The sequence below is a fragment of the Crotalus tigris genome, unplaced genomic scaffold (genome assembly GCF_016545835.1).
Source record: "Crotalus tigris isolate CLP2741 ecotype Arizona unplaced genomic scaffold, ASM1654583v1 scf7180000018396.560290, whole genome shotgun sequence".
Taxonomy (NCBI): domain Eukaryota; kingdom Metazoa; phylum Chordata; class Lepidosauria; order Squamata; family Viperidae; genus Crotalus; species Crotalus tigris.
In genome coordinates, this window is record NW_024096980.1 from 469,953 (window position 1) to 483,153 (window position 13,201).

At 41.3% G+C, this 13,201-nt stretch overlaps 1 protein-coding gene across 10 annotated transcripts in view; it reads left to right on the plus strand.

Annotated features, from left to right (window-relative positions):
- Window positions 1-377: 377 nt before the first annotated feature.
- Window positions 378-13,201, plus strand: part of LOC120311924 (39S ribosomal protein L10, mitochondrial-like) — a 67,562-nt gene continuing 54,738 nt past the window's right edge. For 3 of the 10 annotated variants that reach the window (XR_005557767.1, XM_039352013.1, XM_039352011.1), the window contains exons 1-2: window positions 708-928; window positions 9,121-9,204. The gene's annotated coding sequence lies outside the window, so the exon portion shown is untranslated. Of the gene's footprint in view, window positions 602-707; window positions 929-9,120; window positions 9,205-10,611; window positions 10,661-13,201 lie in introns of those variants that run through there. The other 7 variants (XM_039352016.1, XM_039352015.1, XM_039352014.1 and 4 more) reach the window with 5 other exon arrangements.

The following is a 13,201-nucleotide window of genomic DNA, read 5'->3' on the forward strand; positions in this document are numbered from 1 at the left end:
GCCCAATTTTACCACCTTTCTTGCCACAGTTGTTAAGTGAATCACTGCAGTTGTTAAGTTAGTAGCATGGCTGTTAAGTGAATCTGGCCTGCCCATTTTGCTTGTCAGGTCGCAAAAGGGGATCACATGACCCAGGGACACAGCAACTGTTGTATGAACCAGTTGCCAAGCATCTGAATTTTGATGACATGGGGGGAATGCTACAAACGTCATGTGTAAAATGGTCATAAGTCACTTTTTTTAGTCCCTTTGTAACTTTGAACAGTCACTAAGTGAACTGTTGTAAGTCGAGGACTTCCTGTAAATGGCTGGGAAAAAAAGCTTAGGCTTTTAGCCAGAGTGGAAAGTCAAAACAGGTTCAAGGGGAAGGCGTGGCAAAGCCCTTGGACCCAGTCTACGCAACCCAGAAGCGGACCTTGATTAATTGCCCTCAAGTTGGTGCCAACTCTGAGCAGCCGCACCCCCGAGATTCTCTCGAGGAGGCCGGGTCTTCAGCGAGGTTAACAAGCTCGGGAAACGCCGGGCTCCCGTTGCAACTCTTCCTCTTCGAGTCGACCCTCCTCTCCACCGCTCTCGGACTCAGCGGGGGCGAAGAGACTAGGTGGGCCCCTCGCTTCTTGCGCCGCCCCTCCCTCCCTCCCTCTCTTCGCCAGGCGGGGCCACCGAGACGTAAGACGGCTGCGCAGGCTGACAGGGCCCATCACGTGGCGGAGGCGTCGTTCTCTTGCTGCTTGCTCAACAGACCCTCCCCGCTTACGTCGCCGTCCTGGACTCTGCCGCGGCTGCTCGTGCTGGTGTCGGTGCTGCTGCTTCGCTCGAGGCGCGCGCGTCTCCCGGTGCAGGTAAAGGCAGCTCCGGGAGGCAGCCGCGGCCGGTCCAGAAAAGCCTGACGTGGTCCCAGCCTCCCGGGGTCCCGTATTTGCAGTGGGTAAGCGGCCCCGTCGCTTCTCGCCCTCGCCTTCCCGGGATAGCTGGTCGGGCGGCCGTGGGAAGCAGCGCGCGGGCGAAGGGCCAGCTTGGAAAGGGTGGGGAAATAGCAGTGGCGGGGATTGGGGCCAGCTTGCCGGAGTTGCTCGGGAAGGAGGCAGCCGAAGGCCTCTTTCTCTCCCTTCCAGCCCGGAGGCGGGAAGATCAGGCTGGGAAGAAACTTAAGGGAGCCACCGCCGTCTGTGAGCCGTGGTCGTCGGTCGTAATGTTAAGCAGGTGATCCTGGCGAAGTGTGGAGCCAGGGAGCGATAATGGCTGGAGAGAGCTGGCAAGCCTGCTGGTCTGGAGCAGGGAGGAGGAACAGGGAGGGGAGGATTGGAGAAGAGCAAGCCGGAAAGGTTAGGTTAGGATCGCCTGCCCCAAATGGAGATCTTTTTAGAGGTTTGGGACATGGCTAGCTGGTCTTTCGCAGATGTCCGCTGCTGGGCAATTAAGGGAGCTGCGGGTGGATGGCGCAGAAGGATGGTTTTCCATTGGGCAAAATTGCTCTTGGCCCCGTGAGTTGTTGCGATAGAGAACAAGGGATGCTGAGGCGAAAGTGGAGGAGATCGTGTGTGAAATTGTTATGGTAGACATGTGGGTATATACTGTACAACCAAGAAAGCAGTTAAAGTGGTAGGACTTGAGTGATGGAATTCTGCTAAAGAGCTGTTGAGATTTGCATGGAGGGAAGTCTCATTGATTTTAATAGTGTTTAGATCACGTGTAAGATTTCCATCCTAAGAAAAGCCACAGAAGTGTGATGGAAGGATAATGTACAGTGGAAGGTGTTTCAGCCAGTAGTTAACTGTATGCCCACAGTTATATGTACATTGCATAATATATGAATTGAGAGCTTATTAATAGCAAAACTTCATATACAACATTGCTCATATGGCTTCTAATGCAACATGGCACTAATTCAGCCATCTGCCCTGTCCTGGAGGATATTATGGTAGGCTGAATTTAGGTAAGCAGCTTTGCCTGAAAGACAGTAATTTGTTTATGGCTCTCTTGTGAATCATCAGTGGAGCCGGATTTGAAATACCCAAAAAATTACAAACAGTATTGTCAAGTTGTCAAAAAGACTAGGAGAATCCCTCACCCACCTGCCATCTTGTTTGAGGATTGTCAGATATCTTTCTCTGTCCAATATTAATGACTTTGCTTTGATCACCAATTTTCTATCAGGTGAAATCTTCAAGTTTGTTTGAAGATATACTTCAATAAATACAAAAGCTTTAATACTCCCCCCCCCTCAATTGACACTATAAATGTGCAGGCCAATGAAGAATATTTTTTTCCTATTCTTTGCTGGTTCATCATGTAAACCAATTGCTCATCTTTGTGCAGTGAAAGATACTACCTATACCTTTGTTGTCAAATAGGAGGTGAGATACAACCAATTTGAAGCAACAAAGTTCTAAATCAAGTAATAATAAAGAAATGTGTATTTCAGGGTAAGACAGGAACTCTTTGCTGTGATCTCTGATGTAGCATTTCCACTGTCAGTTTTCCTGTTTGGCTGTGAGCTGAGACTTGTGCAATTAGGAATATAGCCTGGGATAATACTAGTGGCCTTATGTTATGTTTATATTGGTATTAAAGTACATCTATGGATGATACAAACCTAGTTAGAAGCTGAGTAACTTTCTTTTAGAAAAGTCCTGCATTTAATATTTATTGGCATCTCTTCCTGTTGCCAAAAATATTAAATATTATATACTTAAACAGTATAATATCTGAAGGACAAGTTCCTTATCCCGACACTAGTAAATAACTGTTGATAATAAAATCTTTCAATGCATCACATGTGCCTGAAGTCATTCAAACTAGTAAAACTGAGGTTGCTTTTAAAGATAAGGCTGGGATTAATGTTGTCCAGAGCTCTAGAGAACTGCTAATAGTCACTGGTGCTGAAATAGACGGATTACTGATCTGATTTGGTGGCTGAATTGTGTGCTGTGCTGTAGCCATTTGGTGATAAATTAGGAACAGTGGCTGGCTTTATGCATCATGCTAAGCCAAATCAGGCATGCCAAGTCATGAGGTTTGAATCTAGGTAGAGTAAGATAATTCATTTCTAAGCTTCACAGACTGGCTGACGGGTTTCTATGATTATGAGAACAGAGTTGGCACCTTATCTGGTAACACCTGTTGAGCTGGCAGCTAGTTGTACAAAGACCCAGTTCAAAGACTGGTTTAACTGACTATTATAATAGGCAATAAGCACAAGCAATGATTTAAGCTAATTTGGCTACTCAAATTACATGCCTGTTTTTAATATGGGATATTCTCATATGTTGGTAAGTTCTTATCCTGTTTACAGTGTCTCATTAGAAATTCTGTCATAGTCATTTAAGGCTTCCTTAATCATTATATTTTTAGGTACACGCATATAATGAAAAATAAAGATGTATTTGTGACAGACAGATATTTAAAAATGGGTATATCTACCAAAGTTGAAGTTGACTTATAGCTCCCTAAAGCATAGACATCTAAAATATATAAAACAGCCTTGTAGAATATTGAAAAATGCTGATAGAATCATGCAAAAATATAAGCAGTATAAATTAGCTTTCTTAGGGAAAGTAAAGATGTGTACAATTTTGTCTTTGCCAACTATGCTGAAAATTAATTCTCTTTGCAACTACTAGAATGATTGCAGTATGTTGAGAATTTGACATCTGTTTCTAAACCTTGAACCTTAATTAACCTTAAATTAATGAATTAGAGCCAGTTTGGTCTGATGGTTAAGGTATCAGGCTAGAAACCAGGAGACTGAGTTCTAGGAATGAAAGTTGGCTTGGTGACTTTGGGTTGTCACTTTCCGCATAACCTACCTCACAGGGTTGTTGTGGTCAGGAAAATAGAAGGAAGAAGAAACATTTGGTATGTTCACTGCCTTGAGTTATATATAAAAAATAATAAAGGTGGGAAATAAATAATATTTATTTTGATAAGTTCTTAAACACCCAAAGATTGTTAGGTTGTACTCTTGTGTGCACAAAATGTCTTGTGATCTTTCTGTTGTCCAGCTGTGGCTTTATAAAAGTAAATCAGTTAAAGATTGTGGCCTTTAGTTGCAGATGATGATTGGAAGTAGTAATCAAAATACTGTATAAGTTTGTCCAAGCAAAGAAGCTCATCAGAATACGTTATATTTCTTAAAAGATAACTCCTGGTAATTTCCAGGTATGTAAAGGATTATAGCCTCTTCTCTGATTCATGTACATTACCAGACAAATAATCAGCAGTTATTAGTACATTACCTTTGGGGTTGATGATTCAGAGGTCATGGTGAATTGAAGCAAAATTCCTACATAAGACTCTTGAAAAACAAAGAAAGGGCTAGCATAACAGGAATTGTGATTACAGTTTAACACTGTCCATGGATGATCTGGGATTTGGTATGGAAATAAAGTTCAGCGGGGAACAGGGCACAGGATTCCTGAAAATGGCATGCTCTCCTACACCAAACCCCCGTGTTAGACAGGATTGCCAAACCAACTGGTGTCATCAGATTCTGAGCGCCGGTTTTGCAAAGCACATTCCATGTGGTTGAGGCATCCTCAGTTTCATTCAAATGCTATGTCTTCAAGTTTCCATGTAGCATTTAGAAATGTCTGAAATCCTATTCTTATTCTGTGTATCATCTGTTATACGAAGTGCATTTTTGGTCACTCTGCTATTTCACTGCAGCCTGTCTTCCTCCAGGAAATTGACAGTTTATGCCCATGAGATTTTCAATGGAGGATATTCCTTTTTTGATTCTGCTTTTAGCACTTAAATAAAATGGACACTGTCTTGATTTCATATTGTTTGATTGCAATGTAGCTTAGAAATGAGATTAATCAAGTTTAATCAGGAATGAAAATTCTGTATAGTATTGAATTATTTGTATATGGGATTAATATGGAAATTGCTAATTAATATATGGTGAAATTCAATGTTAAATTCTTCTTCTGTCTTCTAGTCATTTCCTATTAGGCTCTGCGTTTTTGAATATTTCTTTCAAGTTTAGTATTGGTCTCTTTAGCTTTATTAATTACTCTGCTTATTTTTCCTGTAAAGCTATTGTTTCTTCTTTTCCAGTTGACTCAAGCTCCATCTAAATTAATTCACATATGTTTTGTTTATTGAGTAAATGACAGCAGCTGGATTTACACAACACAATAAACTATATTTTGAATAATTAGGCCCATTGCATCTGGCAGATTGTATCCTTCACAAAAGTTTAAATAATAAAGTTATAATTTGATTACAGATGTAACTTCTGGTTAAGCAGTAAGTCTCTATTCCTTTTATCACGGTGCCCTCCTATAGAGTTTCTCATGTATTCCCATTTGTGAATACTTATCCATATGGTTTCCCATCAGTGCTGGCATTAAGTTATTTCTGAAGGAAAAAATATGATTTCTGGCTTATTTTCTCTTAGGAAGGGAGAATGTTGCTGAATATAACTTATATCTGCCCATACATTCTGGCCAAACGAAAGTGATAGTGGAAATTCTAAGTCAACAACATAGGACAGTTAACAATTGACATAAGCAGACCTCGTAGAAAAAGAGTTTTGTAAATACATTAATTTTTAGTTCTACAAGAAATAGTATTGCATTAAATTGCTTATTTAGTTCAAGCTATGGCTTATTGCATAGGGCAGTGATGGCGAAGCTTTTAGAGACCGAGTGCCCAAACTGCAATCCAAAACCCACTTATGTGTCATCGGGTGCCAGGTGGGTGTGGCCCACTGGGTGGGCGTGGCTTTGATGATAATGGCAGACTGGGTGGTACTAAAAAGTTCAATCAATCAATTCCAACTTTGCGAGATCTTTTTTTTCCCTCTAGAAGTTGAAATTGATTAATTGAACCTTTTTTTTTTTTTGGGACACGGCTCTGGAGGCCTAAAGCGAAAACGTTTTATAAAACCCACCTGAAGGCCTAGGACTGGGGCGATGGTGTACATGCCCACAGAGAGGGCTCTGCATGCCACCTGTGGCACAAGTGCCATAGGTTCGCCACCATGGGCATAGGGTCACTAATTTCTATCTTAATTTACAGTACGTAGCATGGATGTAATGGCCTATTCATATTGTGACACTGCTGTCAGTATTAGCAAGTCTACCTATAAACTAATTTTAAAATTATTGTATGATCAGGCCCTTTAAAGAGACTATTACTGATACAGGCTAAGCATTAGCCCTGAATTTTATTCAAAATTCTCAGATTTCCTTCAGAGTTTATAACATGCACTATTTGTAACAGGCCTTCCATGTTTACAGTTCTGGCCTCTGGAAGACAGCATCTATCATATATCATTCCTATTGAAAATTGTTTATTAAGATATCCACAGAATGCTTCTGTAATTCACTTTGACCTTCTGCTATTGGCTTGGCACACTGAGCAGACTCCTGGCACTGCCTTTCCTTTCAAATAAAAACGCATCATACTATAGAAGTTTCTTTTGTTCTGCCAAATTGGGGGAAGACCTATTCATATAACAGACCATATAGAAATATACTACAAATACCAGGCACTGAAATTGAGGATTTTTCTTTGCATTAAATGTTACTTTGCATATGTTTAATGATATTTTGATAATTTTATCAAATGTATTATTATCAGATGCAAGCCATTTGATACGCAAGAAATGCAAGCCAAGAGTTAAAATAGCCTGCAATTTCTAAAGTCAGATGGTAACCTCTTTCTAATGGGCACCTCTCTCCAAACCATTAAGAGTTTTGTTCATCTTTCTTTTGAGGCTGAAGTTCAGTTCCAGAAAGGGGTTACCAAAAAAACCCAAACAAACCAGAGCAGAAATGGTCAGAACTCTGAGGAGCTTGGAGAATCTTGAAGTAATGTTGTCTTTTCTTGTCTTTACCTAAAAACAAATCTGAATTATGGCTTCTTGGTATTTGAAACACTGAATCTAAAGCAAATATATGATTTATCACCGGCATGAGGGACATTGTGATTCCCATCCAGTTACGTTATCTGCCCTAAGAGGGGTCATATAGTAGATCCTGTTCTTTGCTCAACATTTTTGCATAAATGTTGTGACAAGCTGATTCTGCATGATTGGTTGGCATGTAAAACTTGTTCTGCAAGGTGTTAATAACTTACTATTTCTCTGCTACCTCCAATATATTAAAAGCAAAGTGGAATAATTACACTTATAATATACGCCTTCAGTTTGTACTCATTGTAGAAATCCTGGCAATATTAATAGAAAAATTAGTATGTGGAATGAGAGCTCTGTTCCCCAAAGCTATTTTAGTATTAAATCTTTTAATCTCTTGTTTAGCAGGTTGAAGTGATGTGAGTTAAGGAGGAAAATACCATTGAGACAAAATTGCATGTTTGTGTTTGGAGTGTGTCTTCAGAAATCTCAGCCTTTATCTTTGTTGGATGTGTGACTGTTAATTTTGCCACATCGTGTAAGGTGACTAATTTCTTCTGCCACTCCTAATACTATTAGTGGCAAAAAAGAGGTAATTCCAAGTATTTGGGAAAGTTAGATCAAATGTTGAAAAATGAGGAGTTGAAAATGCAATGCAAATATACACTGGCAACCTTATCGACATTATTGTATCTACTTTTACAGGAGAACTTAACATCAAAATATAAAATGGATTTCTAACAATAGTACAAGTCCCTGCTATTAAATTTGGTTCAGAATATCCGTCATACTTTTTCCCCAAAGAACAAAAAACAAGGCTTTAAAAAAGTAGAATTAAAAATAAAATAAACCAATGATAATAATCAATAATAAAAAGTTAAATCCCTACAGTTCTTTTTTAAACCCAAATTTATTGCCTCAATAATGTTAATTTAATAATTTCTAACTCGGCTCCCAGGGAGAAGCATTTTAAGGTACTTGCTCTTTTGGGATGGAGCGAAGCACTAGGAAGTCAGAGCACTTTCAAGCATTAACTTGGACCAAGTATTCAAGCTATGGTAGTTTTGCTTCCTCATAAGAGGTAGAAGATTTTGCTTAAGGTTCAACAGACTGTATAAGAACCCAAGAAAGTGATGTTTGGCCTGCAGATCTGAGCTTCCCACAACTTGTAACTTAATATATAATATTGTACTATTTGATAGATTCATGAAATTTATGTGATCATTCTATTTATTTTTTTTTAAGCTGGATTGTAAAAGATGAAAGCCTTTCCAAGGCAACATATAAAGGTAGTCTGTGACTTACAACCATTCATTTAGTGGTTGTTTCAAGTTACAAACAGCACTGAAAAAAATGATTTACAATTTTTCACATTTATGGCCATTGTAGAATCCCAATGATCACATGATCAAAATGCGGTTGCTTGACAGGGTTCATATTTATGATGGCTACAGTGTCTTGGATTCATATGATCACATTTTGCAAACTTCTGACATGAAGAGTCAATAGGGAAATCAGATTCACTAACAACTATGTTACTAACTTAAGAACTGCAGTGATACATTTAACAACTGTGTAAAATTGGGCAAAATTCCCTTAACAACAGACATTTTGGGCTCAGTTGTGGTTGTAAGTCAAGTACTACCTATATAAAAGAGTCCCAGGCCCATCAGAAATAAGCAGTGCTCAACACCTTCTCTCAAGTAAGTGAACACAGGATTGCAACCTACAAAACGTAAATTTTTGTAAAAGGGTGCAATCTGAAAAATTGCTGGTATCTGAAAAATAAGAAAAAATAGAAAATAAATTTCTCATACTTGCTAATACACATTTATTCAGATAGAAAGGCGGTTGTCATAATACTAAAAAGAAATAGCAAACATAGGTAATAATTAAGATTGATCACATTGGACAGGAGGTATTCTGCACAAGTTACATTTTTGACGAGAGCAGTTTCTTTCATTATCACTGGCACTTTCAGCTTTCTGAATCAAGATATAGAAGTGGTTGTGGCCTAAATAAAAAGATATGGAGCCCAAATCAGCTCTGCCAACTTCTGAAGTTACTCAGTCCAAATATACATTTGTTTCATAATGGTTCATCAACATTATGCTTTTTTCACTATCCCTGTTGTTCATTAATACAATCATTGTTATTATCATTATTTTTCCTACAAAGTTAATTCAGTTATGCCTTAGAAAAGCTTTCTTTGTGTCAGCCTGACAGTTACAGTTCTGTTTTTTTTCAAACTGCAGTGTGCTGTGTCTGGCAGCCATAGAGATTGCAGCCTCCAAGAACCAGAGTGTCACTGGAGGATATTCATCTGTCTTTTCCAGACGGTAAGGCACAGGAAGAAGAGAGCAAAGCATCACTTTTGATTGTGTGTTGCAAACATCTTTCCTAGCAAATGGAGGACAAAAATTGGGTTTATAAACTATGGAGGCTTGCAAAGTCTGTAGCTCCATTGGGAAGACACACATTTATCTTGGCAGTTTGTTGTTAGAACTAAGATATAGTTCTAGCTGGGAAGGATTTGGGAAACTGAGGAAGCCTAATGGACACGTGGACTGATTTTCGACAGAAAATCTGCATGAATTTGCACAATGGCTCCAGTTTCTGCCTAAAGGATAGATTTTTCTTGAAAAGGTTTGCATAGTCAGTAACCGGGCATGGTTGGGGGAGATCCAGGGGGTCTCTAGAAGGAGGCTCGTCCTGCGGGGTGTGGCAAGGCAGGGGGCAGGGTAGGGGTGCCATTTCCATTCAGCATTTCTTGCAGACGTCTCATGATCCAAACTAGGTAACATCAGCAGTGCCAGAAGAGAATGGGGTTTGTGGAGTGGAGGAGAAGAGGAGGAGGAGGGCGGTTGTGGGTTCCTTGGACCTCTCTGAGCTTTGTGGTTTTCTTGTAGATGTCTCATGACCCAAATTAGGTAATAATAATAACAATAACAACAACAATAATAATAGTAATAATAAAGTTGGGACCTTGGAGGTCATCTAGTCCAACCACCTGCTCAGGCAGGAAACCCTATACCAGTGATGGCAAACCTTTTAGAGACTGAGTGCCCAAACTGCAACCCAAAACCCACTTAGGTATCGCTGGGTGCCGGGTGGGCATGGCTGCGGTGGTAACAGCAGACTGGGTGGGATTAAAAAGTTCAATCAGTCAATTCCAACTTTGCGAGATCTTTTTTTTCCCCGCGAGAAGTTGAAACTGATTGATTGATAGAACCCGGTGGTGGAGGCCTAAAACAAAAAGGTTTTATAAAACCCAGCTGAAGGCCTAGGACTGGGGCGACGGTGCGTGCCCACAGAGAGGGCTCTGCGTGCCACCTGTGGCATGCATGGCATAGGTTCGCCACCATGGCCCTATACTATTTTGGACAAATGGCTGTCCAGTCTCTTCTTAAAAACTTCCAGTGTTGGAGCATTCACCACTTCTGGAGGTAGGTTGTTCCACTGGTTAATTGTTCTAACTGTCAGGAAGTTTCTCCTTACTTCTAGGTTGCTTCTCTCCTTGATTAGTTTCCATCCGTTGCTTCTTGTCCTGCCTTCAGGTGCTTTGGAAATAGCTTGACTCCCTCTTCTTTGTGGCAGCCCCTGAGATATTGGAACACTGCTATCATGTCCCCCCTTGTCCTTCTCTTCATTAAACTAGACATACCCAATTCCAGCAACCGTTCCTTATATGTTTTAGCCTCCAGTCCCCTAATCATCTTTGTTGCTCTTCTCTGTACTCTTTCTAGAGTCTCAACATCTTTTTTACATCGTGGTGACCAAAACTGGATGCAGTATTCCAAGTGTGGCCTTACCAAGGTATTTTAAAGTGGTATTAATACTTCACGTAATCTTGATTCTATCCCTCTGTTAATGCAGCCCAGCATTGTGTTGGCTTTTTTGGCAGCTGCAGCACACTGCTGGTTCATATTTAAGTGATTGTCCACTAGGACTCCGAGATCCCTCTCACAGTTACTACTATTGAGCAAAGTACCCCCTATACTATACCTGTACATTTGGTTTTTCTTGCCTAAATATAGAACCTTACTTTTTTCACCATTGAATTTCATTTTGTTAGATAGCGCCCAGTGTTAAAGTCTGTCCAGATCCTCCTGTATCTTAAGCCTGTCTTCTGGAATGTTGGTTATTCCTGCCAGCTTGGTGTTGTCTGCAAATTTGATGATTTCCCCATCTATCCCCTCGTCCAAATCGTTGATGAAAATGTTGAAGAGCACTGGGCCCAGAACAGAGCCCTGGGGCACCCCACTACACACTTCCCTCCATGTAGATGCGGTTCCATTGAGGACCACATGCTGAGTACGGCCGGTCAGCCAGCTATGAATCCATTTGGTGATGATGCTGTCTGTTGTGTCCTGAGCCTGCAAAGGCAGGCTCGGGACGTTGCAACAGTCCCGGGCAGTTGCAAGCTGCCCGGGACCAGACTGGCTGACGCCTGCTTCGCACACATGTGCGAGGAGCAGAGCACGCCAAATGTTGCCATTTGGTCCGGGGAATGTTCTTAAGAGAGGCAGAGAGGCCTGCGTGCCTCAGAGCTGAAACGGAGCTGAAGGAACAACAATAAAAGCTTCTTAACTCTACGAGATGATCTGTGATTTATTGCCATTAAGCTGAGGACTCAACAACTGGCGACGAAGGTGGGATTCCTTACAAGCAATTAAAAGAATTGTAAGCTTACCCAGGAGTCCGGAGAACAGCTAGGAAGACGGCGTTAAATTCAGCACCTGCCTGCCAATACAGCGTCGTTGGAGGTAAGCTGGCTGATCGACCCTTTCCTTACAGAAGAGAAAATGGCAAAGATAGGGAAGCTTTCTGAATTTGATGTCAAGCACCCAGAAAGATGGGAGTCTTATGTGGCCAGAGGTGAAAACTATTTGAAAGTAAACCAAGTAAGAGAAGATGGCTTAAAGGCAGCTACTTTGCTCTGTGTTTATGGTCAAGATGCATTTGAAATTGCTGAAAACTTAGCAGACCCTGCGCCTCTTGAATCTGTTACCTACACAGATTTAAAAAAATTACTAAAAGAACATTTTTCAGCCCAAGTTGTCTGTTATTGCATGGAGACATACCTTTGAACAGAGGGATCAACGGGCTGGTGAATCAGCTAAAGAATACATTGCAGCCTTGAGAAGAGCAGCTAAGCCTTGTGAGTTTAAAGACTTAGAAGAAAGGCTGAGAGACAGATTTGTATGTGGGCTTAGAAACAGAGACTTGCAGCAGAGACTTTTTGCAAAGGAAGACATATCGTTCCAAGATGCCTTGAGAGAGGTTACTGCAGAAGAGGCAGCAGGTGGGGCAATCAAGAATATGAAGCCTATCAGAAGTACTCCAGAAGCTGTTTCCGTGTACCACAAGGGAGTCCAGGAGAGCTCGGAAGAGGTTCCTGAAGGTGGATCATCTCTACCCAGCCAAAGAAAGGAAGCAGAAGGAAGGCAAAGAAAAGTCTTCAGCTGTACCCAAGTGCTTTAGGTGTGGAGGTCGCCACATGAGGACCGACTGCAGATTCCGTTCTGCAATCTGTAGAGCATGTGGAAAGCAAGGCCACATAGCAGCTGTGTGTCTGGGCTGTCAGAAGGTACAACCCCGAGAAGAATTGCACCTGAAAGGTACCAGGGTCCCCAGCCAAAACAGGGTGGGTTTCTGTGCTTCACGAAGAAGCATTTATAGGACAGGCACACACAAGCCACTCAAAAAGAAACTGTCACTTAAAGTGAAGTTGCAAGGAGTTCCATTGGTCATGGAACTAGACACTGGGTCTGCACTTTCAATTATTTCCATTCACACATTCAGAAAGATTTGCTCTAGCAGTGGGTTCCAGGCCAAGCTTAGGCCATCCAATATAGTTCTAACAGACTTTCAAAACTCCAAAGTGTGTGTTAAGGGGGAGGCCACCCTTAATGTACAATATAAGGATTTTGAAGGTCCATTAGATGTATTGATAGTGGGGGGTGAGCGCACGAGTCTCATAAGACTCGATTGGTTTGAGGCCTTGGGAATACAAGGGCTCAATAGCTTGCAAACAGTAGGTCTACAAGAAGTCTGCAAAGAATTTGCAGATGTCTTCAGCCCACAGCTGGGTACATACAAAGGGCCCCCAGTTTCCTTAAAATTGGACCCCACTGTCACTCCTATCAGAGTAAAAGCAAGGAGAGTATCTTTTGCTTTAAAAGGAAAAATTGATGCTGAATTGGACAAATTGATTCAGCAAGGAGTCTTAGAACCTGTTGACTCCAGTCCTTGGGAAACTCCCATAGTCACGCCTCTTAAGGCTAATGGGGACATTCGCATCTGTGCAGATTACAAATGCACCCTAAATAAGGC